At 44.5% G+C, this 25650-nt stretch overlaps 1 protein-coding gene and 1 long non-coding RNA gene across 2 annotated transcripts in view; one reads left to right on the top strand and one right to left on the bottom strand.

Annotated features, from left to right (window-relative positions):
• LOC138268253 (melatonin receptor type 1B-B-like) overlaps positions 1-25650 on the bottom strand; it is a 128111-nt gene that overhangs the window by 33736 nt on the left and 68725 nt on the right. The gene's annotated exons all lie outside the window — the stretch shown is intronic.
• On the top strand, positions 584-21282 carry LOC138268254 (uncharacterized). Its single transcript, XR_011199965.1, has 3 exons — positions 584-667; positions 7917-8027; positions 19935-21282. It is a non-coding gene; the product is annotated as an uncharacterized lncRNA (long non-coding RNA).

The following is a 25650-nucleotide window of genomic DNA, read 5'->3' as shown; positions in this document are numbered from 1 at the left end:
TAACTACACAGGTACATGTCCTGCCTTTTACCTACATAGCACCCTGCCTTAGGGGTTACCTAGGGCACACCTTAAGGGTGACTTATGTGTAGAAAAATGGGAGTTCTAGGCTTGGCAAGAACTTTTAAATGCCAAGTCGATGTGGCAGTGAAACTGCACACACAGGCCTTGCAATGGCAGGCCTGAGACAAGGAAAAGGGGCTACTTAAGTGGGTGGCACAACCAGTGCTGCAGGCCCACTAGTAGCATTAAATCTACCTGCCCTAGGCACATGTAGTGCACTCTACCAGGGACTTACAAGTAAATTAAATAGTCAATCATGGATAAACCAATCAGTAGTACAATTTACCCAGAGAGCATATGCACTTTAGCACTGGTTAGCAGTGGTAAAGTGCCCAGAGGTCAAAAGCCAACAACAACAGGTCAGAAAAAATAGGAGGAAGGAGGCAAAAAGTTTGGGGATGTCCCTGTCAAAAAGCCAGGTCCAACAGTAATGTATTAAATGATTGAACTGCATGCATGTGTCAAACATGTTTTTTTTCTTGTAGGTTTAGAAACGTGGCCTTCAGCTGTTGGTGTTTATGTTCAAGTGCTGCAGAACCGTGATAGGAACTGTTTGCCTCGCTGTGGAATAGCAAGTTTGCTATTACCTGTTTTCCAAAAGCAGGTATGCTGTGCACACCACCTCTTAAACTCAAGAATATAATTATTATTTACTGGATCGGTTAAAACTATCGTTAGCCTAGAGTAGCCCTACATGGGTGCATCGGCTCAGACGTTTTAAATACAAGTATTGTAGAGATATGCTCCCTTTATTAGGATCAATTTGAAAATTGGTGAGTGAAATTAATCTTCAAGGGAAAAATAATGGTTACTTATTTGTCTATAACTCTATTGGAATGCATTGAGTTAAGGGTGAGCATAGGTGGAAACATTACTTGGTTAGGCTCAGGTTAATTCCTCATTGACCTTGTAGTGCGTTTATAAAACAACACACATAGTTGTGAGCCAATACAATTTTCCTGTAAGAGACCTATCATTACCTATGAGGGCTTAACTGCACAGGAATACATTGAGGTGAGGGTGGCCAGTTTGGTGCCATATTTTACTTGGCTCTGACAATTTACATATAGGTATTGTAGAGGATACTCCCTTTATTAGGGTCAATATGAAAATTGGTGAGCCACGTTGATCATATTAGAGCGAAAGGTTGGTTACGTATTTGTGTATAACTCCCTAGGAATGCATTGGCTTGAGGGTAGAACAGTGGACACAAGTTTTGGTGGAATCGTTGGTTGGCTCAAGCTAACTCCTCATGGACCTTGTAGGGGATGTAATGTGTTTGAAAACCAACAAATAGTTGTGAGCTAATGCGAGTTTCTGATAGGACATGTACGATTACTTATTCAGACTTAACTGCCTAGGAACGCATTGAGGTGAGAACAATCAGATTGGTGGCACCTTTTGTGACAAATTTTACTAATCTTAGACAATTTACATACAGGTCGTGTAGAGTCTTTAACCCTTTATTAGGATCAATATCATTATTGGTGAGCCAAGTAGATCTTTGAGGAAAAAAAAAGGTTACTTATTTGACTATAGCTCTGTAGGAATGCATTGGCTGAGGGTGGTACAGGGGGTCCAAGGTGGAAACATTGCTTGGCTCAGGCTAAAACCTCATGGACTTGCAGGGGGGTGTGGTGTGTATGAAAGACAACAGATATTTGTGAGCCAATGTGATTTTATTACAAGACAATTATAATTACTTACTGCTTAGGAATGAATTGAGGTGATAGTGCTACCTGTCATGACCAACTAGGATTGGTGTGGACAATTTACATACAGGTATTTCAAATGTCTGCTTAATATCTTAAGATGAATAACTTGCAGCATAACAGGCATACGCACTCCCCTGGCCTGGAGACAAGATTTGATCACCACCCTGCATTCAAGACGTGGGTGCCCCACTAGCAGATAGTGACAGTAGTACGTCGGACAGCCCTAGAAAACATGCCCTTAAGACACAGTCTCCCCAAAGCAACTGTATGCCAAAAGAGTCAGGCATTCAAAGGGAGCCTGAAGAAGCTCGCACACTGCACACCATCAGTCAGCCAGCCAGCTATCTCACCTCTCCAGCGAGAATAGTGCTTATGCCCAGAGGTTTCGCCACTCTCACGGTGAGTCCTGTAACAACATACTTCTCAGCCACACACCACTGACACCGTGCCAGCATGTCCACCGTCCCTGCCACAGAGCCATTCATTATAGAGGGCACAGGCTAAACCTCCAATTTTACATTGAAGGTGCAGATGCTGCACCCTCCTGCTACACCTAGGAAGAAGCAATATTCATAAAATATATGTAACACTCACAGAGGCAACACTCAAGACATACACCACACTCGTCGCAGTCGTAAATACGCCCTTTGAACCAACGGCGAACAGGGAAAATGAGAGGTTTATTTTCAGACAAGACTTTTCCATGGTAGACTCAACGAACCTGCAAGTACATGCGGGTTCCTCTATGAGCAAGAGGATATTAGAGGTCAGATCCCTCAGGGCTGTGCAGCATCCAAATTGAGAGAAACTATACTCCAAGAGCCGGAAAAATCACTTCAAGACATTCTGCACTAGGGAGATGAAAGGAACTATCAAACATTTGCATGACACTTATGGAAGCTGCTCTTAACAGAGCAGTGAAGAAAGTCAGCCAACACAATCTAACCACAACGCAGTAACAAGCCTTCAAAGAGAACATTTGAGACCCAAAGCGAAAATGCACAGCATGCGGCAAGTACAACCATTTCGTCAAAGTTTGCAAAACCTCAAAGGAAACTGTTCACATGGTTGCCAAAACGATGAGTGGACCAGAACACATGAATGTCTATGACAATGCTGAATTCATCGCGTATATCGTCTCTGCGTTTGGACCCGCTGGCACCACACAGCATTCTCTCCCAGTGCAAACTGAACGTGGGCCAACATACAGTCACTGATGCTATCGACAGCGGAGCCTCCATAGATCACATATCGACATACACCTATCATGCACTGCCAAACCTGCCCCCCCCACTTGCGAAAGCCAGGATGGTCATTCCCAGCCACTGCCCAGGCTTGGGAGTTTTAAGTCATCAGTACATCTCAAGGAGATACAAGCATGGACACCATCGTCTACACAGCAGACGGAGGTCATGGCATGCTAGGGAGCGGCACCTCTGGATCTCACCTCATTTGCATTTAGCATGCAAACAGAGGAGCTGCCCAACACAATGACAGAGCTCTGGAATGTATTTAAGGGCACTGGCTGCCTGAAGGACAAAATCATGCGGCTGCACATTGACCAATCCATTCAGCCAGGGGAGTGAAGACACTGACGCAATGAGTTCCACCTCAGACCTAAGGTGGAGAAAGAGTTAGACAAACTGGAGTGTGTTGGGATAATCGAAAACCCACACCATGGTTATCCCAGATAGTTGTACCAAAGAAACAAAAGCAGCCCGGAGAAATCTGCGTCGACATGCGACTCCCAAATGTTGTGATCAAGCGAGAATGCCATTTGACGCCCACTGTAGACAGCATCAAAGGGGAGCTCAACTGAGCAAAACAGTTTCCCAAAGCGGATCTGCGCTTGGGGTACACCAGCTGTCCCTACACCCAAACTCAAACTCAAGATACATAACGTTCTCCACCCTAGTGGGCCTCCGACGCTACAGGAGACTCAACTTCAGAATATCAAGCCCTGCTTTAGTATTCCAAAATACAATTCAAGGGATGCTCATGGGATTGGTGGGTGTCAGTGATGGCATCCGGATATTCGCCAAGTCCATGAGAGAACACCACCTGCTAGGGGTGCTCCAGAGAATCCGGGACTCAGGACTAACACTCTGTAATGAAAAGTGCTAATTCCTGGAGCAGCAAATCAGCTTCTTTGGCCACACATTATCAGAGGGAGTGCGTCCTGAGCCAGAGAAGGTGAAATGTACAAGAGGCCCCTCCCTTGACCTGTGTGTCAGAAGCAAGAGCTTTCTGGGAATGGTGAACTACTACGGAGGGTCATAGCAGACCTCACAAAGCCCCTATGAGAGCTCACAAAGGCCACAACCCAATGGACACTCGGTATAACGTCGATAGAAGCCTTCCAACAGACTAAGAGAAGGCTCTCAGGATACACACTCTGTTTTACTTCGAACCATCAAAGCCAACCACTATTACGATCGACGCCAGCCCAAAGGGGTCAGGAGCTGTTCCCACACAACACCAGCACCAGGGAGTCTGAACCCCAGTGGCATATGGCAATCGGTCACTCACTGCCACAGAACAAAGGTGTTTACAAATTGGACGGGAAGCAATCACCATAAATTGGGCCTGCAGGCATTTTAATCTGTACATTTATGGCCATCCATTTGTAGTCACCACAAGCCCCTCATACACGTGTTCTAAGGATCGGAATCCAATCCTCCACCCAGCATTGAAAAATGGATGCTCCAGTTGCAGAGTATGACTGCCAGGTAGAATATCGACCATGTGCCAACAATCCAGCAGACTACCTGTCACGGCATCTCAGTGCCAAAATGAAGCAGATGACGTGGAAATATCAGAGGAATACAGCTAATACATTACGGAGAGGCCAAGGCCACTGCCTCTATCCCTGATGCCACCCACATGGCGACAGAAAGATGAATGCCTACAACTAGCCATACTGGTAACCCAGTCTGAAAGGTGGCTCACACTCAAAGGACATTGATCCCACAGGACCCCCTGACGCAAAGAAGACTTGACTCGCTGTTCAATGTGGGTCATGAACTCATGACGGATGTGAGTGGGTTTTTGCTATGAGGATCCCGTCTGGTGATCCCAGACAGAACAAGCAGTACAGCTAACACACTGTGGTCACTAAGGCATGGTAAAAACAAAGAAGCGGCTCAGGACAAAGGTGTGGTTCTCTCCAATGGAAGAGGTGGTAGAGGTTACAGTGAGGTCCTATTAATGGTGGAGCTGCATGCCCCCCGGAAACACCAGCCCCAATACTCATCCAACCAGGCCCCCCAACAATGCTGGGAGTGCACCAGCTTGGACCTCAGGTGCCTCCCCACCCCCCTCGTCTTGATCGACAACTATAATAAGTAGCCAGAAATAGAGCTGGTAGGGTCTCTAGCTGCCACCAAGGTTATCCCAATGATTGAGAAGATAGTTGCCATCCACGGTCTAATGAGAGAACTCAAAACAGACAATCACTGCCATTTCAGAGCCAGGAGTTCACTGACTACCTACAGTCATGGGGCATCCACCACTGCAAGGTGACTCTATGCTGGCCCCAAGCTAAAGGGGAGGCGGACCGTTTCATGTACCCTTTTAACAAGATAATACACATCACACTTGAAAATCACCAACCAATGGAACCAGCCATCTACCCATTCCTCAGGTAATATCAACAAACTCCCCATTCCACCACAGGACGAGCACCCAGACATGCCAGCATAAGAAGTTATGTGACTGACAAGATCCCACATTACCCAGAATGGACTCCATGCTCCATCTACGATGATAGAGCCTTTCACAGAGAAGTAAGTACCAACATCCAAGTGAGTACTGCTTAAAAAGCCCACCAATCCAGCCTCTGATCTGGAGACAAGGTGTTTGTGAAATTCCAGGAAACAAGTTTAGACTGGTATTTAAATGCCATTCCTGGACTCTCCTGCGGTGAAGGGGCACTATGATGACCGCTAAGCGAAATGATGCGGACATTACCCAAAACGTCTTGGTTTTCAAGCTGGTGAGAGGAGTTTCCATGACACACCCACACCCCAAGGTCTATCTCCCCCATGCCCAAAGGTGGCGCCCCATATCTTCACTGCCCAATGCACCAGACCAGCGAGGAGACCCCAAAAGCCCTAGCCCAGGGTAGTATCCCCTATGGCATCCCCTGGGGCCCCTGACTAGAGTCACACACCTGGCTCATCCTCCCATGACTCAGGAAACAGGGATGGTCGTACAAGATACCATCTGCAAAGCAATCCAATGCCCCCCATTCACCTAAAAAACAGTTTTGTCTGAAAGGTCCCAATTGGACTGAAAGCTATCAGTATGATGTGTTTTCAAATAGTGAAATGTTAGGATTTTTGTGATGACTTTGTTCAATTAAAGTTAAGGAGGAATGTAAAGTTGCCCAAATTTATGTCGGAGGAGGGGTGATTGTATGACACCTGTGCCAAAGTTCCCCTCTAATATTTTGGTCTGTGTGCTACATGGCAGCGAATAAAAATGCCCCTGGTGTATCTGCCTGGTAGTTATGTGCCAGACGGCATTTCACTATGAAGGGTCCTGGGAGAAGCTAAGGCACAGCGTTGGGGTCATGGGGATCAGCGCAGACAGGACGGGATAAGTGGGTTTGAGTTCGGGTTGGGCGAGATATATTGGGAAGTTATTTAAGAGTCAGGAAGCTGTAGTACAGCTCTTTCTCGACTCTTCTTCCACACCACCAGGCAGCATGTTATATTTGGAGGCAGCGTATCAAGTTTGCAGTGTATTGTGCTTGGGTGGTTCTGGGCTTTTTATTTTGGCAAGGCTGGCTTCTGTGTTGCGTGCAACATGGACTCAGCAAATGAGGCGGCTGTGGTGTAGTAGGCGTTCCTCATCATAGGTGTGGGCGGACATGCCGACCTGCTCAGGCTGGTGTCCTTGGCCAGGGCTGGATAGGTATCAGCAGGTCGACCTAGGCTGCATTGAGCGGAGTTGCCACAGTGGTGGCTGCATGCTTACTGCTGCAGGGTAAATCAAAGATGAAGCAGGCAGGGCAGGCAGGGGAAGGATTGAGTCACCTGATGCGCTGAACAAGAATGCTGCAGGGAGGAGCCAGAGCCTCCCTGCTACACTGAAGCCATCCATGTCTGCAGATGCAGTGGGTGAGCAGGCCAAAGGGGTGCGTAAACTAATATCAAGGTTAATGATCAGACAGTGAATTCAAATGTAGAGACCTTGGAGGCTGTTCGGCCCCTGCCATCTGAAGGCCCTTTAGACTTGTCATGCAGGGCAGCAGGAGGGGCCACAGCAGGTGCACAGGACACGGTCCCTGGCCTACAGTGTAAAAGGAAGCAGGCTGGAGGAGGCAAATGGGGTGGCCATAAATGAGGCCTGTAGGGCTGGGCCAGGGCCTGGTGACCACGCAGTAACCTTCAGGGAGGTGCAGCAAGCACCAGGAGGGAGGTGTGAGGACAGGCCAGCAGGGCTGGGGAGCAGTCAGGCAGCGAGGTGGCAAGGAACTGACCTGGAAGCCAGGATTCTCGAGCAACGCAGATTGATTGAGGAGACTGAACTGTGCTGGGAGCACCTTTGCAGAGCCAGGGAGACAGTGGCAGACCAGGCGAGACAAGCAAAGAAGACCGAGGGGGGGGGAAATCGGCAGGTCGTGAGGCAAGGACCTTTGTGGGTAGTAAGGTGGGTGGGGAGGGGAGATTAATGGATGCAGATACTGGACGAGGGTGGAGGCACAGTGCCGGTGTCAGGAGCTATTGCAGATTGTGGGTCCGGTGGTGTAGGAGACCTGCCTGGTTGGAACAGCCAGGTGGTTAGTGTAGCGAAGCAAGCCGGTGAGGCTGGCAGATGGCTGGGGACACCAGTGGGCAGCACAATGCCCCTGGAACACTGGTCTAAAGCACTAAGGAGGGTATTTGGCGGCCTTCCAATCAACGAGGGATCATTCAGGCCAAACTGCTGCTGCTTTGTTTTCTACCAAAGCAAGCAGAGTGGAGGAGGGAACGGACCGTGTGATGACTGAAATTAACATGGGCACGAATGATTTGGAATTGGATGATGAGTACTGGAGCGATGAGTCTGAGGACGGTGAAGTGCGTGACAGGGAGGGTGTACGGCGACAGGTGTCAGAAGGTTTGGGGTGATGCGATACAACAGTCTCTGTAGTTTGTGTCTTACAGAAGTCAAGTGCGGACTACGAAGACACATCTATGCAGTGGAAGGAAGCTTGCAAAGGAAGCCGCAGACCGAGAAAGGAGGCTACAGGGTTATCGGCAGGTAGGAAAGTTTAGTGGTCAGCATGGGAGCTTCAAGTTTGGGGGGAATGGTGTTAAGACATGGAAATCAACAGGGGTAGGGGATGGAAAAGTAGTAAGTGAGGGTGAGATGGAAAGCGGCAGAAGACAAGACAGGCAGAATTAGAAGAAACAGGACAAAAAAGTGGAAGATGGTGTAAGGGTCCAGACGGAGTCGGCACACTTTGGCGGAGGTATCTAGCACAAAGAGGGTGGATGTAAGAAAAGTTTGCCATACATGGGTCACATGTATTTGATAAGACAAAGAACATAGTATGGGAGCATGACTATGTTGATGTGTTTAAACTGTTACACAGGGACATACAGGTGAAAGAAGGGTCAAAGGAAGCAGATTGGGAGCTGGCGCGCCAGTCCAGAGTTCACATTCTATGGAAAACTGGACTTTGGCCTTTCTAATATACGCCAGCATTTATTGTACAAAATACCCTGATAGGGCTATTTCCTTATTTAAACCTATGAACATAAGGAAGGCACAAATGCATTTTGGGGACTATTTTTGGCCCAGCTATGATGAGGAATTTCTGGCTAGGGTCAATCCTGACATACCCAGGGCGGATGTTTACTCACAGCTGTGGATGTCATCCACGCAATCGATGACCTCGATCCACACGGCGAGTAGCCTGCCCATCACGCATAAGCCTTTTCAACCACATCCTGTCCAACAAGGGGTGGGTACCATGCCAAAGAGTATGGTGGCAGTTGGGAGTTCAGGGGCCTGTTGGAGTTTCAATAGGGGTTTCTGCTCCAGACACCCCTGAAACTTTTAATATGAATGTTCCAAATGTGGAAGGTGACATCCCATCACACAGTGTTTTTCAACGGCAAGCCCCTCTGGGCATTGGAAGGTGACTACAGGTAATGACAGTAGGGCCCCGTTGGTCCAAAGAGCTTCTACTCCAATTAATGTTGAAAGTTTGCAGCCCTGGTTGCCAGTATACCTGGACAAGGAGACAGCTGCAGGATTGGAGAGGAGCTTTGTGGAGGGTTTAAGGGTTGGTTACCAGGGTACCAGGGAGAGGAGGTGGGCTGACAACTTGCAGTAAACCAACGCAGCATTGGAAGTGGTGGTAGCCAAACTGCAGAAGGTCACAAAAGGGAGGAGTGTAGGACCCTTTTATGATTGGCCCTTGACTGATTTGATCATTTCACCGCTGGGGGTGGTACCCAAGAAACAAGAAGGGGAATACAGGTTGATTCATCACTTGTCCAGGTGGGAGGGATCCTCATTGAATGACTCAATTGCAATGGAGGATACTAGAATGGTGTATGTGTCAGTGAAGGATGCCAGCCAACTGGTCAGGCATTGCGGTCATGGGTTGGAGTTGGCGAAATGCTTTCGGCTGTTGCCATTACACCCAGAAGATTTTTCCTGGTTGGGTATGCAATTTGAGGGTGCCATTTACAGTGGTCGAATTGATCAACAGATAAAAAGCATGCGACTTGAGGGTAATTAGGCTGTTATGTTGTATCATGTTGCTATGTTTGCGGTTGAATATTGTGTTCAAGGCTGATCCCGTGCGACTCGTGCACACACTACAGCTGACCCATTGTCTCGTTCAAAGTGGGATCATTTTTGCAGCCTGGCACCAGGAGCAGAGCAAGACACTAGTTCCTACATAAATTTGAGAATAGGGGGGGAGGGTGAGAGTGATTAGGCTGGTGCAGATGTCTTCAGCGGAGTCCACCAGGGGGAACTATCAGCTCACATGGAGCAAATTCCAAACATTTGAAGGGAGAAAAGGGAGGCCATTGAGTCAGGACAACAGTGAAATGGAAGGACGGATGAAACATTTTGTTTTGGATTGACAAAGGCTTATCGCTCTGAACCACTGCTGGCAAGCTGCCAGATTTGTCTTTTTATAGCAAGCAATAGTAGGGTTTCGACCCAATGAGGGATGATATTCTGAGCAGGATGTTGACAGGATGGGGAAAAGAAAGAGGTACTTGGAGCAGAGAGCTGTGTGAAACCATTACTTTAGATTTGTTGCTTGATGTTCTGTGGTGTTTACCGGATGCATTCAAATTTGCCTTGTTCAGGTTGTACATGGTTTGGATTTTTTGGGGCATTTAGAGTGTCTGTGCTGCTGGGAGAGGGACAGGAGGTGGGAGTGCAACATGATGAAGAGCAACATGATGAAGTGCATTTGGAACGAGAGCAAGTGTGCATATGGCTGCGAAAATCCAAGACAGACCAGCTAGATAGGGTTAAGTGGATACGACTGAATGAGGGTGGTCGAGTGGAAGCCGGTTTCAATTGTGGCCAGGACACAGACATAAGGCAATATTTTGTCACGAAAGAGGGAACAAGGTCACATCTTTTCAGCTTTTGGCTTTATTGCACATAGCCTTGAAGAGGCTGGGTTTGAATACTGTGGGTTTTGTAACTCATTCTTTTGGGATCGGGGCAGCAACTGCACAACTGGAGTGGAGTTTTGATCAAATTCGCAAAATTGGTAGATGGAAGTCAAGATGCTGTGGAAGATACGTGAGAAGGTGAAACATGAGGGAGCGCAAGAGGTGGGTTGATTGTGTTTTTTTGTATTACAGGACACTAATATACTCTTTTTACAGTAGGGCGTGTGAGCAGCTGAAGGAGACGCTAGGCGGTGACATAGATGGTAGGCCATTTGTTTATTCACTGGGTGGCTACATACGTGGAACGTCAAATATACAGACAGAACACCTGGGATTGCCTAGCAGCAGGCATGAGGTGCAATGCTGGGGGAAGAGAGGAATGAGGTGAGCAATTTGTTGCCTTTTTTGGCCACCATGGTTCCAAAATGGGGTTGCCCAGACATGTTGGTTATCCACTTGGGAGAGAATGATTTGGTGAGGTTGCCTGGGTTGACAGTACTGCAACACATGCAAAGGCACTTGGACTTATTGAAACAAACTGGCGGGGAACTGTCTGGTATGGACAGAATTTGAATGACATAGGAAATGGAGGGGAGCGGCGAAGCATGCTGCTAGTGACAAGCACAGGAGAAAACCCAACCGGACAATGAGGGTTTTTTGTTCGACAAAAGACATTGAGGTTGTGGCACGTGTGGGCATCAAGAAGAGAGAAATGTAGCTTTTTTCCCCAATCGGATGGGTCTAATTATGTAGCTATAATTGTATGTAGGAATTGAGGGCTTTGATTGGACAGCTGTGGAATGAGCGAGTGTGGGGTGGAAAAGGCGCATGCTGAGTTGAACTGCACCAGTAGCTTGGGGTGGGGCAAGTAAAACAGGTTTTCCTGGGCAGTGAAAGTTGGGCGGGTTGAGAATAAAGGAGTATAATGGAATGTCTGAGGCAAAAGAAGGAGAATGCGTTGGAGGATGTTTGGGAAAGGAAATGAGGAGGATTTGGGAATGGAAGGAGGTAAGGTGAGTATGTGATGCAATCTGGTGCAAGAATAGTGGGGAGGAAAAGGGGGTTACGGTTAATGTGTTTGATGTGATTATAAATGTTGATTTTGTTATGATTTACACTCCTGTCCCAATAAGTAGACTTTTTCACTAATTGAGTACAGAGTGTGATCGCCTCACGATGAAGGGTCCTGGGGGAAGGTGCGGCTCAGCCTATGCTTCCCCCGGGAAGCTCTGCGGGGATGAGTGCAGGCTGGATGGTATAGGTGGGTTTGGGCGGGATGCAGTGTGAAGAGTGAGGAAGCAGCAGTACGGCCCTTTCCTGACTCTTCTACCGAATACGGCATCAGTAATCACTCGTGCGCAGCGAGTGCAAGAACGCAAACAGCACACTATACAACTATAAAAGACTGAAGTGTTTAAATAGAATTGAGATTTATGCTGCTTCAGTCCAGTGCGTAAGTAATGTAATGCAAGGTCGGTTATGCCTGCGAAGAAATATTGATCCATTATTGTTGCCGATTGATGCAGCTACATTTATTTTCGCAAAAACCAGCGTTTTTCTGGAAAAATGAGTGCATGATTTAAACAGGGCCCTGTCTTTAATCCCACCTAACACATAAATACTACTTTCGTACATGCCCAGAATACCAGTCAACTTCGTGTGACTGAAGTAGCACCATTGGCACGCTAGACTGAAATATTTTAATGTGCCAGGTTTGGATAAGGCTGCTTTCGCCATGAGCTCTCTAAATAAATCCTGCCACGGGTGCTCGGTTAATTGTCACGCAGAAATAGTATTCCGATTAGTGCAACAACCACAATGAATGTCCACTAAACATTGACTAACATGCCCAGAGTTATTCGGAGTTCCCAGTGAGAACAGCATTTGGGATGCGACAGGTACTGCCACATTGCTACGGTGCGCCTCATGTGTGAATAGATTCTACCAGAAGCACAATTCGGTCACTGGCTGCAACAGGTGACGTCAGACTAAATTGAGACAAATATGGCTATATGCATTATGAATCTGAACTGTTTGAGTGACGTGGCGCAGATGCCGCATTATCCAACACATACAGAAACTGATACAATAAGCTATTTTGGTGACCTCGACAGATTTCTATTACCGGTTCTCTAAGCGTATTAAAGCTTATTGCGCCATCTCCTGACTACTTTTACAAACTGCAAGGCGATGAACGCACACAAAACACAAAAAGCCCATTAAAAATATGTTAGTTTGTCGAGGAAGTTTAACATTGAAAACGGTCGACTTTAGAAAGGGTCTGTTGCAAATGAAAACGATCTCTTGACAGGCATATAAAGCCGAAGTGAAACGGGACGAAATCGATCTCTTCGAGTTTATTAGTTGAAATGGCCAGAGGTGGCACTGCTCCAGGTACAGCGCCATTTCTTATTCTGTTCCAACTAACCTCAGCTACAAACTATCTTTTATACCCTACTAACATCACATCTGTAGCCTGAGCTGGATTAATTAGGACACACCTAAGTGACAAGACAACATAACTAACCCGTCATGACACACGACAAATAAACAAAACGCCATAGCGGTCCCTTTATCACTAGGTTCAAAAACGTTCTAAAAAGCACCTAGCTACTACAAAAGTAACACCCCACGCTCTCCTCCCTTATACGAAGCCATAATTTGCCCACTCGAGCTCACATCAGAGTATTATTCAAAGGCACATCTAGAAACCAACACGTTCATTCCATGACAGAGTGCGAGTTCATATTAGAAGTCATTTCTTATTGTTGCCTTTCAAATTAACTAGTGCTTTAACTCCGACCATAGACGAAATCACAAACACAGCCTACGTGTTTGGCTAAACCTGGTGGGGACATCCGTGTTTGGATCTGACAGGCTTTGGGTCAGAGTCCCCGTTAGTGTTGCTCTCTTGCTCACGTACTTCCCCACTTCCTCTCCTAGCAACTAGATTATAGTAAATTATTATTCATAAATCCAAGCTCTGTGTTCCATAAACAAGTTAGTTTTGCCTTTATGATGGTTATGTATATTTTCTCCTATAGGCTCATATTTCTATGTATTTTCAGTTTACATTCTAAGATGTTAGAAGAGTTAGTCGCTGTTGGTGCTTCACCTACTGGATGCTCCATGAAAACGTTTATACTTCATCAAATTATTGTGGTCTTCATTACTTACCATATTTCGGCAACGAGAGACTAAGAACCAGGAGGGAACATTCATGTTCAGATGCTGTTTCAGTGTACCAGCGTGTGATTTGGGTGAATTCTTAAGTTTTTGGGCAGTTCAGAGTTCACAAGGATTTCATCTATCCATTTTGACCACTCAATGAGGATCCTTGTGGACATCAATTGTGGCAAGGATGGAAGGATTCTATGGTGCTTGCCATTTTTAAATTTAAGGCACGTTGCCGGTATATCGAGCTGGCAAGGCACGAGCATCAGCACGTGCATCGGCATAAGGATCGGCATCGCGTGTGCAGTGGCACAAGTAGTCCCCAAGCCTCATAGCAACTGAAGGCATTGGTTGCTAACAGAGGAGCGCTGTAGCAATAGAAGGTGTCTTCCACAAATACACAAACAGTTCAGTTGGGTCCCTTTAGCAGGCCGCAACAACGTCATACGCACGCAATGCACCCAAATGGCGGCCATATTGTTTAGGGAGACAAAAAGCTGTAGTGTGTATCTTCGGTTTATTTTAAAAACTTTGTCCCCTTTTACAGAATATATTCAGTGCTTGAGTCGTAAAGAGACTCCTGTTATCATATCATTCCTGTTATTGTAACAAGACTGCTGGATTTTGGCCACAGCACAGCTGAGCACCGGGGACTGAGTCTGATCCTACGGCTAGTGACAGCTGTTGGGCTAACCCTTCTGGCTATCTAGCAGCACTTCACCAGAACCCAAGGGTAAAGGTGATTTGTGGCAGCTCTTCGCACAATTTCTTAGATTTCTCAGGGAAACTGTGGTGGAACAGATCTTAGACCTTTCTCTCAGTCACACATCTCATACAGGTAAAGACAATCTGAAGCAGGACTAGGTTCAATAAGTTTTATTGAATCAAATGCATTCTATGTAAAAGGACATCTGTTGCAATTATGAGGATGGTAACACATAAAAGCAAATCAGTGATGAGGAAAGTGAAACATAGGAAAAGTCTCACTATACTGTCACAATAAAAGTTCTAGAATCTCTACCTGCACTACTAATATTCTATACAAGGGCATGGCAGTGTAAGCCCTAATCTGCCCATCAGGCCCCAACCGAAGGAACCCATTCCCCATACCTATGGTTGTAGGTAAAGAAGGGGTCTGTTGGTCAACAAAGTCCTCCAACATATAGGCAGAGGCGGTGTCAGATCTTGCCAGAATCTGCAAAGTCGGTGTGTGGAATTCAATGGCAACTGGCTGGAAATCCCCTCTAACATAAAGGGTGCAGTGAGTGTTTTATAATAAAACATCAGATGTTCTGAGAAACTGCCCTGACAACACATTTCTATGTAAAAGAGTCGGGGACATGATGAACGCTTTGTGCTGGCCATAACTCGTAAACTTATCTCGTTCAGCCTTGGCTAAAGTACAGAGTGAAAATATTGTGTCGAGAAGAGAATAACATAATTCTGCGCGTAGCCGCAACTGATAAAATTGTAAAAACATCTCCACTAAAATGAAGCCTTTGCTGAAATAATAGAAAAAATAAAACAGCATATATCTAGATAAAAGGGCACAAGCTGCAGGCCTAAGCTAAAATAATGGGCCAGTGTACTTGCTAAAGTAACCTCACAACACCCTCCCCATTGATGGTTCAAAGCTCAGAGGTCCCTAACAAAGTCTAAAGTAGAATCACCATATTTACATGTATTGATGTATTAAATGCAAGCTAAAAATGTATAAAATTAAATGTCTATGTTGACAAGCCAACAGAACCAAAGCGGGTCAAATTAAAGCAGGTCAATTTATAATTTAAAAATGTATCAATTTAACAGTAACCGTGGTCTTTAAAAAACAAACAAAAAAAAGAAAAAATGCCAATTTCATCAAGGGTAATGGAATCCAGGAAAGACCCCACTTCGGCAGATGTGATTAAATCAGTTCGTTGACAAGGAAGGTGAGAGTGCACTCATGTTCCAGTGCTTCAGCTCCAGCCGAGGCAGCAGCATTCCGTGCAGTGCCAGGTGTCGTAACACTAAGATCCACTTGATCCACAAATGGAGTCTCATAGGAGGCCTCCTGTAGCAAATAAAGTCTCAATGTGCATGAGTGGTAATGAGCCCAGGATGAGAGCATCCTCGATGGAGTAGGAGGCATATATGGTGCCATTCGGCACATCAGAGTGCTCGTTCGGGTGGATTCCTCATCCAACACAGCCATTCCTTTATGTATTGGAAATCTTCCGGTGCCAATCTGGGACTAACCGGACATGAAATGCCAGTCAGGCTAGGCGTTAGTTCAGTGATACTCAAAGTACGGCCCGGGGGGCGCATGCGGCCCTTTTGGCCTTTACATGCGGCCCTTTTGGCCTTTACATGCGGCCCCCAGAGCAGCAGTAGTACTAGGCTGCCGTTTACTCCATTTAACGAGGGACACTTTATTTAAACATGATAGAAGATAAGGAAAGGAAGTAAGGAATTTGTCCTGCACCGCTTTAACTGCAGGAACACTTTCATTCTTTAAGAATGCTTACAGCAAATGTCTATAACTATGAGTGTTCTTAAAAATTCAAAAAGTGTATTTCATTTACACACAGAACCATTTAAATCTAACAGTCCATAGAGAAGTATTTTTTAAAATGAAGGTTTCAAACATAAATTCAGAAACTTTCATTCTTCCCCCACCCCCAACATTCATTCTTACCCCCAGCTTGATAATAATGCCAATAGTGAACTAAGAGGCAAGTCAGTTGTTATCTGCACTCTTTGATTGGCCTGATTTGCTATTCTACATGAACAACTTTATAGTTTATTAAATCAAACACAGGAGAAGGGTTTGCACAGTGCACATACCAAAGTCATGCATTGTGAGGTCCTCCTACATACAATAATGAAGAAAAAGAAGGGAACGTGAAATAAAACAATTGCCTAGGATCACACAGTTTGGTAAAGTTGGGAAGCAGGGATTAATGCCAGGTTTTCTGGTTTCACTTTGTGAGATTCAGCCACTAGATCTATATGCTTTGCTGCCCCCTATCGCCACCATAACGCCACAACCCTCCCCACCCACAGCCCCCTCCTCCCTTTGATCAGCACACTGCTAGCATCAATGCGGCCCTCGGTCGCACCACAGACCTAACTTTGTGGCTCCTGAGATAATGTTTGCGAGTACCCATGCATTAGTTTGAATCATTCTCTGGCACTGTTCTGGGACTTCGTCAACCCGATATGCCCGAACACCTTACAATGGTATTGTGAGCCATTACAGGGCTCTGGGTGTATACTTGCAACAACACAAATCCTTACTTTCAGAGGACCTTAACTGGGGTGAAAAGACCCCCTATGAGTATCATGTTTGTTTTGTTTTCAACTGGGTACGGGATTCCACCGTAATAGGGATCCTTTTATCATTGGTCCTGATGAGACCCCTTATCTGTGAGAGGGTCGAAACGTCATCGACCTACTGGTGATCTTAACAAAATAACGTTTTGATACGAACTGGGTTATATATAAAAAAATAATTGACAAATGACAGTTTTAGGTCACTTATGTTTAGGATATTGGAAACCTTTTAATGTGATTGTAGTAAAAAAATATTGTTTTATAATATGGTATAAATCTTGGGTTTCTGGTTTTGTGACACCATTCGGAATGTTTTAAGATTATTACAGTTAGGTGTTTTGATGTGATTGAACATAAATATAAATCATTTTCATATAATTACTACAGGTTGTCTTTTTCTGGACAAGAGCCATTAAAAAAAAAAAATGTATACAGATCGGCTCCAACTGAGACAGTAGTATCCTGTGCAGTGCCAGGTGTTGTAGCACCAAGAGCCACTTGATCCACAAATGGAGTCTCATAGGAGGCCTCCTGTAGCAAATGGAATCTGAATGTGCATGACTGGTAATGAGCCCTCAGCAAGAACATCAACAGATCAACGTTCAAAGAATGTATGCACTGTGTAGTAAGACAATTCCGGTGCTTGTTCGAAAGGGCACCATAAGCACTGAAAGATGGGCTGCAAACAGTTAAAAACGAGTCTGAATTAAGTAGACGAGTTGCACACCAGTTCTTCCACGAGTGGTGCGCTGAAACACTACATCATGCAATCACAACAGTTGGGCTGGTGGAAGCACCATCAGTCCTCCTTGCTGAGATGAGGCAGCCATTGAAAAGGAGGAATAGCAACAGCAAAATGCAACCAATTAGTGCCAAAGTGATGGGGAATCCCCTAAACCACTTGAGAAAATAGAGTGTAAGGCTAAAGGTATTATGCCGAATACAGAGGAAAAAGTGCTGACAAAACAGGAGCCAACAGCCTTTAAGAAATGTACAATCCCAGCACTGTTGGAAGCGTTAAAATTTCACCCAATTAATTCACAGAAATATCTTGGAAAGTCAGTATTTAAAAGGGACTGAATCTCTGCAGATGACCTTGCCACTTGAAGAGCATAGGTTCATGGGCAGATGTAAGCCCCATGTGTTTTTGAAACAAAAGAGCTTTTAGTCTACTTAGCTTGTAAAAATTCAAATTTTAGTCTGCTTAGCTTGTAAAACTTTAAATTTGAAGTAGCAATGAGGCTACTTTCATCTGTCATTTGTGGGGGGAAGCACATTACCGCAAAAGGGGACAATTTGGGCAACCAAAACTACTAAGGCAATTCTGGCTAGCATTACACAATAATTCTTTGTTCAGAACCACATAACTCCCATTCAAGAGCACCTGAAATGCTGGATGAATCAAAGAGACAGGAACTCCCTTTAGATAACACACTACGTTTGCTACTGAATTACATGCTCTGCGCAAGAACAGCTGTTTACAAATCATAGAATGGTTCACAGAAGTCTTGCACTCACTTCCGCCAAGAAAAAACTCTTATGCCATTGAAACATTTGTACAAGAAGGGCAACTCCCACACCTCGTGGATGTAACTATCTCTTAGCCTTTCATATCTGCCTACTGGAAGAAGCTTCAAACACGAGGTAAATTGGAGTGTTGAAATAGGCAGATTAATGACCCCATGAATTAACCAGACAGCAGATGGTATATCCGCCACTGTAAAAAAAAAAACTTTTCTATGTTGAGTATGACATAATTTGCTTCTTTCTTAGCCATTATTTGCTGCTGTTACATTTATTTAAATGTGTCAAGCAGGTCTTGTGCGCTATCGTTGTGACAAGATACGCGACCACTCTTTAGAACTTGTTAAAGTCAAACCTACCTGCATAACTAGGCCTGGGCAAAAAACTCTGCTCGCGCAATTTGTGGAATTCAGCAACTCTGCGGAGAACGCTTAGTTACTAATAGACTCCGCAACGTAGCGGAGTTTTGTTCCGTTTACCCCTCCTCCACCCCTCCCCATTGACATGCTCAGTCAATTCGCGCTGCACGAGATGTGAGACGGAAGAGTTCCGCTCTCTTGTGATCACAAACAAGATTTCTTTTTTTTTTTTTTACCCACTCAAGTGTTAGGGCCGCGCCATTGACTTCCAGCATATCTTTTTTGATGTAGGCAAGCTCAAGTGAGCACAATCGACTGCTGCTGCAACCTGGTGAATCTGAAGCAGCTAAAATCTACAACTTCGAGTGAAAAATCTTCTTTAATTGACTGTTCTCGCTGATATTGTTTAGCAAGGAGTACTTTTTTTCTTCTTTTTTTTTTTAATTCAGGAAGTGCCCCAGAGGCGCCAACTTCCTGTTCCTGTCCAGCAGGCTCCTTTTAATGGTTTGTCTATCTCCTGGTCACTTTTAACCTGGATTTCCTACTGGAATGATCACTTTTCTTTTATCTCCTGGCTATATCATTGGATTTAAGGACTGTTGTATGAGTTTTCACCAGTAAGTTAAAAACACTTGTATAAGGGTGTGTTCCACAACTTATTTGTTTGATAGGGGGCATGCCCCAGGATATATATGTTCCTTTATTGGATTTTTACATTTTATTTTTGGTGGGTGGCCTGCATTTGTAGCCTAGTAATATTTGTACTTGTAATTTTTGTTCTACAAAGGAAGAATGTTTAACAGCTCGCTACATTTTTTCCATGTTTTTTGTAAATCTGCAATATTCATTAAACTGAATGTTAATGTTAAGTGGCATAGCCTGCTAATGTGATAGGACTTCCAGCTGCAGGCCCAGTACTAGTCATGGGTGCATAATGGAAAAACGATTTGTGGTGTCTGTGTAACTGAAACACCATGGATGGCATTGGATTAAAGATAACAAAATGTTGTTTGGTGGTATTTCACATTTGTTTTCTGCAAACAGTGTATTGGGAGGGTTATAGTACTCCAAACATTACACCTGTGCCACAATTCTTGACCCACGGTACAAACAATTACTGTCAACTTTCCTTCCTTTTTCAGATGGGGATGTTTCAACCTACAAAACATGGATTGCTGAGCAAGCCAGAGACCTAGAAAAAGAACCACTGGAAATTAGAGGCCCATTCAAGGGCAGAAGCTCTTTGACGCAGCCTACAACTTCCACAGAGACTGCAGATAGTGCTGTTGGCTCACAGCAGCCAAAATCAATAACAACAACAGGAACAGGAGCAGCAGCCCCAAAATCTGCATTTGATTGGTTTCTAAAGGCAGGGCTTAAGTCCACTGCAGAGGCAAAGGCAAAAGAGCTCAAGCAAGGTAGAGCACCAATAACTATTGAGCAGATGGTCTAGGTCTACCTGATGACTCAACTGAGGTCTATCTGGATCAACACCCATTGGTGTATTGGTATGGGAAGAAGCTCCAATGGACAGTGCTCAGCAGGCTAGCAATAAAATATCTGGCTTGTTCTGTAGCCAGTATGTCTGCTGGTTGTGTGTTCAGTGCAGCTGGTGCAGTTGTGACAGCGAGAAGGACCAGTCTCTTGCCCCAAAACGTTGATTGACCATGATCGAAATTAATCAGCACTTTATACCACCAAATTACAGCATTCCTATAAATGCACAGGAGGTGGATGAGGGTGATGATTGGTCGGTCTCAGGTCATGATAGTGGTAGTGTGTTAGCTGGCCAACTTCTGGGTGAACCACTAGAGTTTGAGGATGAACTCCACTTCCCTGACTAGATGACTGGACCTGGGCCACCACAGAGCTTTCTACTTTCTCCATGAACAGCTTTGAGAGAGGAAAAAAAGGAGCTAGCTGTGGGAGCATTATAACTGTATATTGTTTTTTTTGGTCTAAATGACTAATGAACCGCAACGGTTTTAGGCACATGTATGGCCGAGTTGTAGTTGGACCAGTGTGCACTGAAGAAGCCCCCAAACCCACCAAAATAACTTCAAGGAGATTTGAGAGACAATGCCTGCCTCTATTCTGTGCCTATCCTTTCTTTTGTCCCATAGCAGGACTGCCCCAGATATTTGATTTACAACTTACTGGCCAATGTATGTTTCGTTTCCTGAATCAAAGAGGATCAGCAATGTGCGACTATGCATCATAGGAACAGATTAAGTAATGCTATATATATGCCTCAACGATTGATATGAGGGACACTTGTTTCAATGTTGAGAATTGAGATGGTTAATGCCACTCATCATGTCTAGTGGTGTCAGATAGTGACAGTGGGTGTTTATATTGTTTAAATGTATTACGCTGACTTGTGTTTGTGTTGTGATCGATTTACAATGTTGGTGGCATAAAAATAATAATGGGTGACAGTGCTTAATTTGTAAATAAAAACATGCAGGTGCCCAAAGCTCTCCTCGTAAACATGCGGCTTCTGCAATTAAATGTGCGAACACAGAACACCAAGGCAGCGTAAACTTGAAGCCATCTCAGGCCTCTCTAATCCATTTACAGTCGCTCCCTGCCCCTTCAGCTCACTCTTGCAGCTTTCTGTTTTCTCGCATAGTGACGCGTTTTTGTTTTTCTCTTCCTCCGTCTTTCCCATACTTGTCTTTTGCTCACAGTAAATGCTTGAGGCAGAAAAATAAGCGCCAGCCCTCCAAAATAAGTGCAGGTGCTCCGTACCGGAAACAACAAGCACAAATTAAGCACTGATTGGTGATCATATTTTTCCTGAAGGTGATTTTTTTTCCCCCCTTTCACACTTGCCGAAATGTGTTTGTCGGCGTTTTCACACTGCTTTGTTTTCTGGTGCTCTGGTTTCTGGTTCACATTTTTCAAAGAAGACCCGGCCAGTCCTTTTACCTAACAAACAAAATTCTAGTCCAGAAAGTAAAAAAAAACTAAATGTTTCTCTTGTTAAACAGTTACATGTCGGTCGTGAGACTGACTCTCGGGAACAGTTGGTATGGAGTTGGACAAAATAATCTTTAATCAGGGTCTGGAGTATGATGGAAGGAATCAGAGCATGATTTGACAACTTAAACAACTGCCAGAAGAAAAAAGTTATACTCATCCTCACATCACTCCTGTTGATTTCCAGGAAGTTGATAAGAGGCCTACTCCAATCTGTGGACTGGCAGTGAGAGGTGCGTCAATTACTTGATTTGGGAAATGTAATGCTGCTGTGTGTGCCTGTTGGTTGGCTCAAACTTGAACCTATGTGGTCGGGTGGGGGGACGTGTTGTAGGAAACTAGAGTCAGACAGACATGTGATGGATGATAATGTCACATTATGCAGTGCACAAGGCTAAATGTTATGTTGAGCATGACAGTTGCGAGTTTCGTCATCCCGATACATGCTGACACTTATCTGAGATGGTTGGTGAATGATCGCAAAGGTCTTTGCTCTTGCTCCTAGTCTTCTTGGTACACTACTCATGAAGCTTACCTTCCATTCCATATTTCTTGAATCTACAATATCATGATGATAATCATTTCTGTTTTACAATCCACATGCCTTCTCTTCTCCTGCACACTCATGCACTTAGGCAGGCACCCAAGAAGATGGATGGAGCAATCCAAGAAGACTGCAGATACACCACCCAATTTGGCATTACAGGCTAATATTTTTTTTTGTTTTTTTAGAACTGTGGGTGTTAGCTTCACCCCAAGGTTAATTATATGTACTATTTTGCAAACGTAACATTTTTAGACTGAACATTTTTAGATATGTACAACTTGGGTCTCACTGGGGCAGACAGAAAGTAAAGTTATCCGTGTCATACATATTCATGTTTTTCTATTCCTCCCACAACAGGGTGCTGATGATTTCCCAGAATATTGTGCGACAAAAAGACAAACACAACACAAACACCTTTCCCATCCATTCATCAAATTCCTAACCCTCTTCCCCCGGGCTGTATGACTGATTGGGGTGTTACTTAATAATTTACACCATTGATTAATCTCACTCTTGGTGGGGTAGAAGCAACCTCAACTCAGTGTGCAGGATCTTGATTTGAGTTCACCTAGGTGCAGTGGGACCTCTCTTCCGATGCCTGCACTGTTAGTGCGCTAGCGTGCTACTACTATACCACCTTGGTACCTTGAGAAACCATGCAGCCCTCATTATGGAGCATTGTTCTACCTTTAGTTTAGGTAATATAATTGGCAATGGCAAATCTCTCTGCCCCACTCGTATGGGTCAAATGTTCCAGAATGCAATGTAGAGACTAGAGGAGTACTGGGACAAGGTCACCAAACTGCATAATTGTTATACACTATCAGCAGATTTGTAAAACATGCTGTGCTAAAAGGAATACACTATCAACAGATTTTGAAAAAACACTGTGTAAAGGCAGCAGTGCGAAGTAAATCACCCCAAAAAAAGATTTTAAGTATAAAGAACTGTAAATAGCGACAGTGCACTCATTCTCGTGTTGCCTTACAGTTGACAACTTTGTGTTTTAAGTATGGACTTAGGGCTTGTAATGGTCGTACTCTTTCCGACCCAAGTATTGCCCCTACTTTTAAGCGAGGTCACTCTTAGTGTTATTGACTACTTCTTAGTGGATGTCAGGCTGTGGCCATTATTAGAAGACATGATGGTGGATTTTTGCCACAACAGTGATCACAATCCCCTGCTTCTTACTTTACACAGTGGCGTATTTAGGAGATCGCAGAACACCCATCTTACTGTGGTCCCAAAGCCACTTCTGGACAACAGTTATATTCGTGCCAGCTGGCCAAAAGCGATGTCTAACCCCTATTTGATCAAGGAAATTTATAAACTGTTTGTTGATGTCGTGGCTTATTACGAGGAGCTTGAGCTTAGTAATATTCCAATCCTCAGCATTCCTGAAGAAATGCTATATAAACTACAGAATATCATTTATAGGAAGATCACTACAAAGCAACTTGCTGATAATCATAAAATTAGTGGTTCAATAAGGACTGTTCTAAGGCCACACTAGCACTAAATCAGCTATCATGTCTTGTTCAAAGGGGGCGATTAGAACAGCTACACTCGCCTAGAATGAGACCATAGCACAGGCAAAGAAAAGCTGGGAAGATACAATCTGCCAGAACCTACTCGATACAAACAAATATAATGATAATGCGACATTCTGGAAGTTATTGTCCAATAGACACAGAGGGCGTAAGAGCACAATCCGCACTCATATTCAACCAGAAAGCTGGGTGGATCATTTTTCTAAAGTTTATGCTTCACCTTGCATTTCTTCAACTTATGAATCCTCCCCCCTGCAGTTGGTTAAAACTTGTTTTTTGCCTGATTATCAAGGAATGGGTGTTTCTAACCATGGTGACCTCATTATTTTTACACTGGGGGAAATCTACAGCTGCAATTCACTCTTTAAAATCCTCTAAAGCACCAGGCCCCGATAAGATACCGGGGACCTATACAAATCTGAACCAGCAATTTAGTCCTGTTATATAAATATGATCTCAAACGTTATAGCAGCTGGGGGCCCAATACCTAGTACTTCGAAAGGGGCCAAAATAATTCCCATTTATAAAAAGGGGGCTGTGAGCTCCCCTGTCAATTATAGGCCCATCAGTCTTTTTGATAATCTCCAAAACCTTTTCGCTAAACAGCTTCTGGATAGGCTGTTGGACTGGGCTGAAGCCCACCATGTGTTATCCCCACTCCAGGCAGGCTTTCACCCAAAAACCAGCACGGTGGACCAGGTTTTCAGGCGGACGCTCCTACACTGGAAATATGTAGTCCTTGCTAAACAAAATTTATTTGTTGCCTTTGTGGATTTTCGGTCTGCTTTTGACATGCTCCCCAGAGAAAAATTATTGGGTGTTCTACATAGAATAGGTACTCCTGCCAACAAAATTCATCTACTACAGCGGTTACATGAGGACACATATGCCCAGGTGAGATGGGGTAATCAGGAGAACAGATCATATTGCCATTCAGCGGGGGTTTCGTCAAGGATGTGTCTTGGCACCAACTCTATTCACTTTATTTATAAATGAGGTGGTACAAGCTGGGTCTCTGTCAGAACGATGACCCTCCTTAAATGTGCAGAAAATTCCTACACTACTCTTTGCAGAGGACTCCCTCCTCATCTCTAAAACCCTAATGGGTCTCCAGATCTTTGTTAACAGGTTTACAACATTCTGTGCAGACCATGGCTTGGAATTAAACGTTAGTAAAACCAAATTAATGGTGTTTAGTTCAGGACCAGCCAGGAGATGCACCATTACTTTAGATGGGGCTCCTTTAAGCAAAGTCAGTTCGATAGACTATTTGGGAGTGAGGATTTCAAACAATCTACATTGGGAGGATCAGATTAAGAAAAGTGCATCTCTTCAACACAGATCAGGTGCCATTTTGCGCTTTTCTAAAAGTACGGCCATGAAAGCCGTTTCTCCGGCTATTAAGATCTATTTGGCAAAAGCACAAAATGCTACTGCCTATGGTGCTGAGGTGGGGGGATTTTGTAATACTACCTAATTGTCTGTAGGAGAAAATAGTTTCACCAGAGCACTACTCGCATGTCCACGCAGTATACCCTTGATTCCGGCTTTTTTTGATCTTGGTTTTAATCGTATTTCTGACATTATAGCCCAAGACCATTACTCTTTTGGGTAAGGATTTGGACCACACCAGAGCTTACTATTTATAAGGATTCTCTTTTTGAAATAATAAAAAAAAAAAAAACAATGCAGCCTCTATCCCATGGCTTAGGTGCGTGTCAAATTGGTTTCGTACTTTGGGACTTGGGAATTACTGGGAGAATCCACAGAATTTAGGCA

The sequence above is a fragment of the Pleurodeles waltl genome, chromosome 12 (genome assembly GCF_031143425.1).
Source record: "Pleurodeles waltl isolate 20211129_DDA chromosome 12, aPleWal1.hap1.20221129, whole genome shotgun sequence".
NCBI lineage: Eukaryota > Metazoa > Chordata > Amphibia > Caudata > Salamandridae > Pleurodeles > Pleurodeles waltl.
This window is presented reverse-complemented; position numbering and strand designations above follow the sequence as displayed.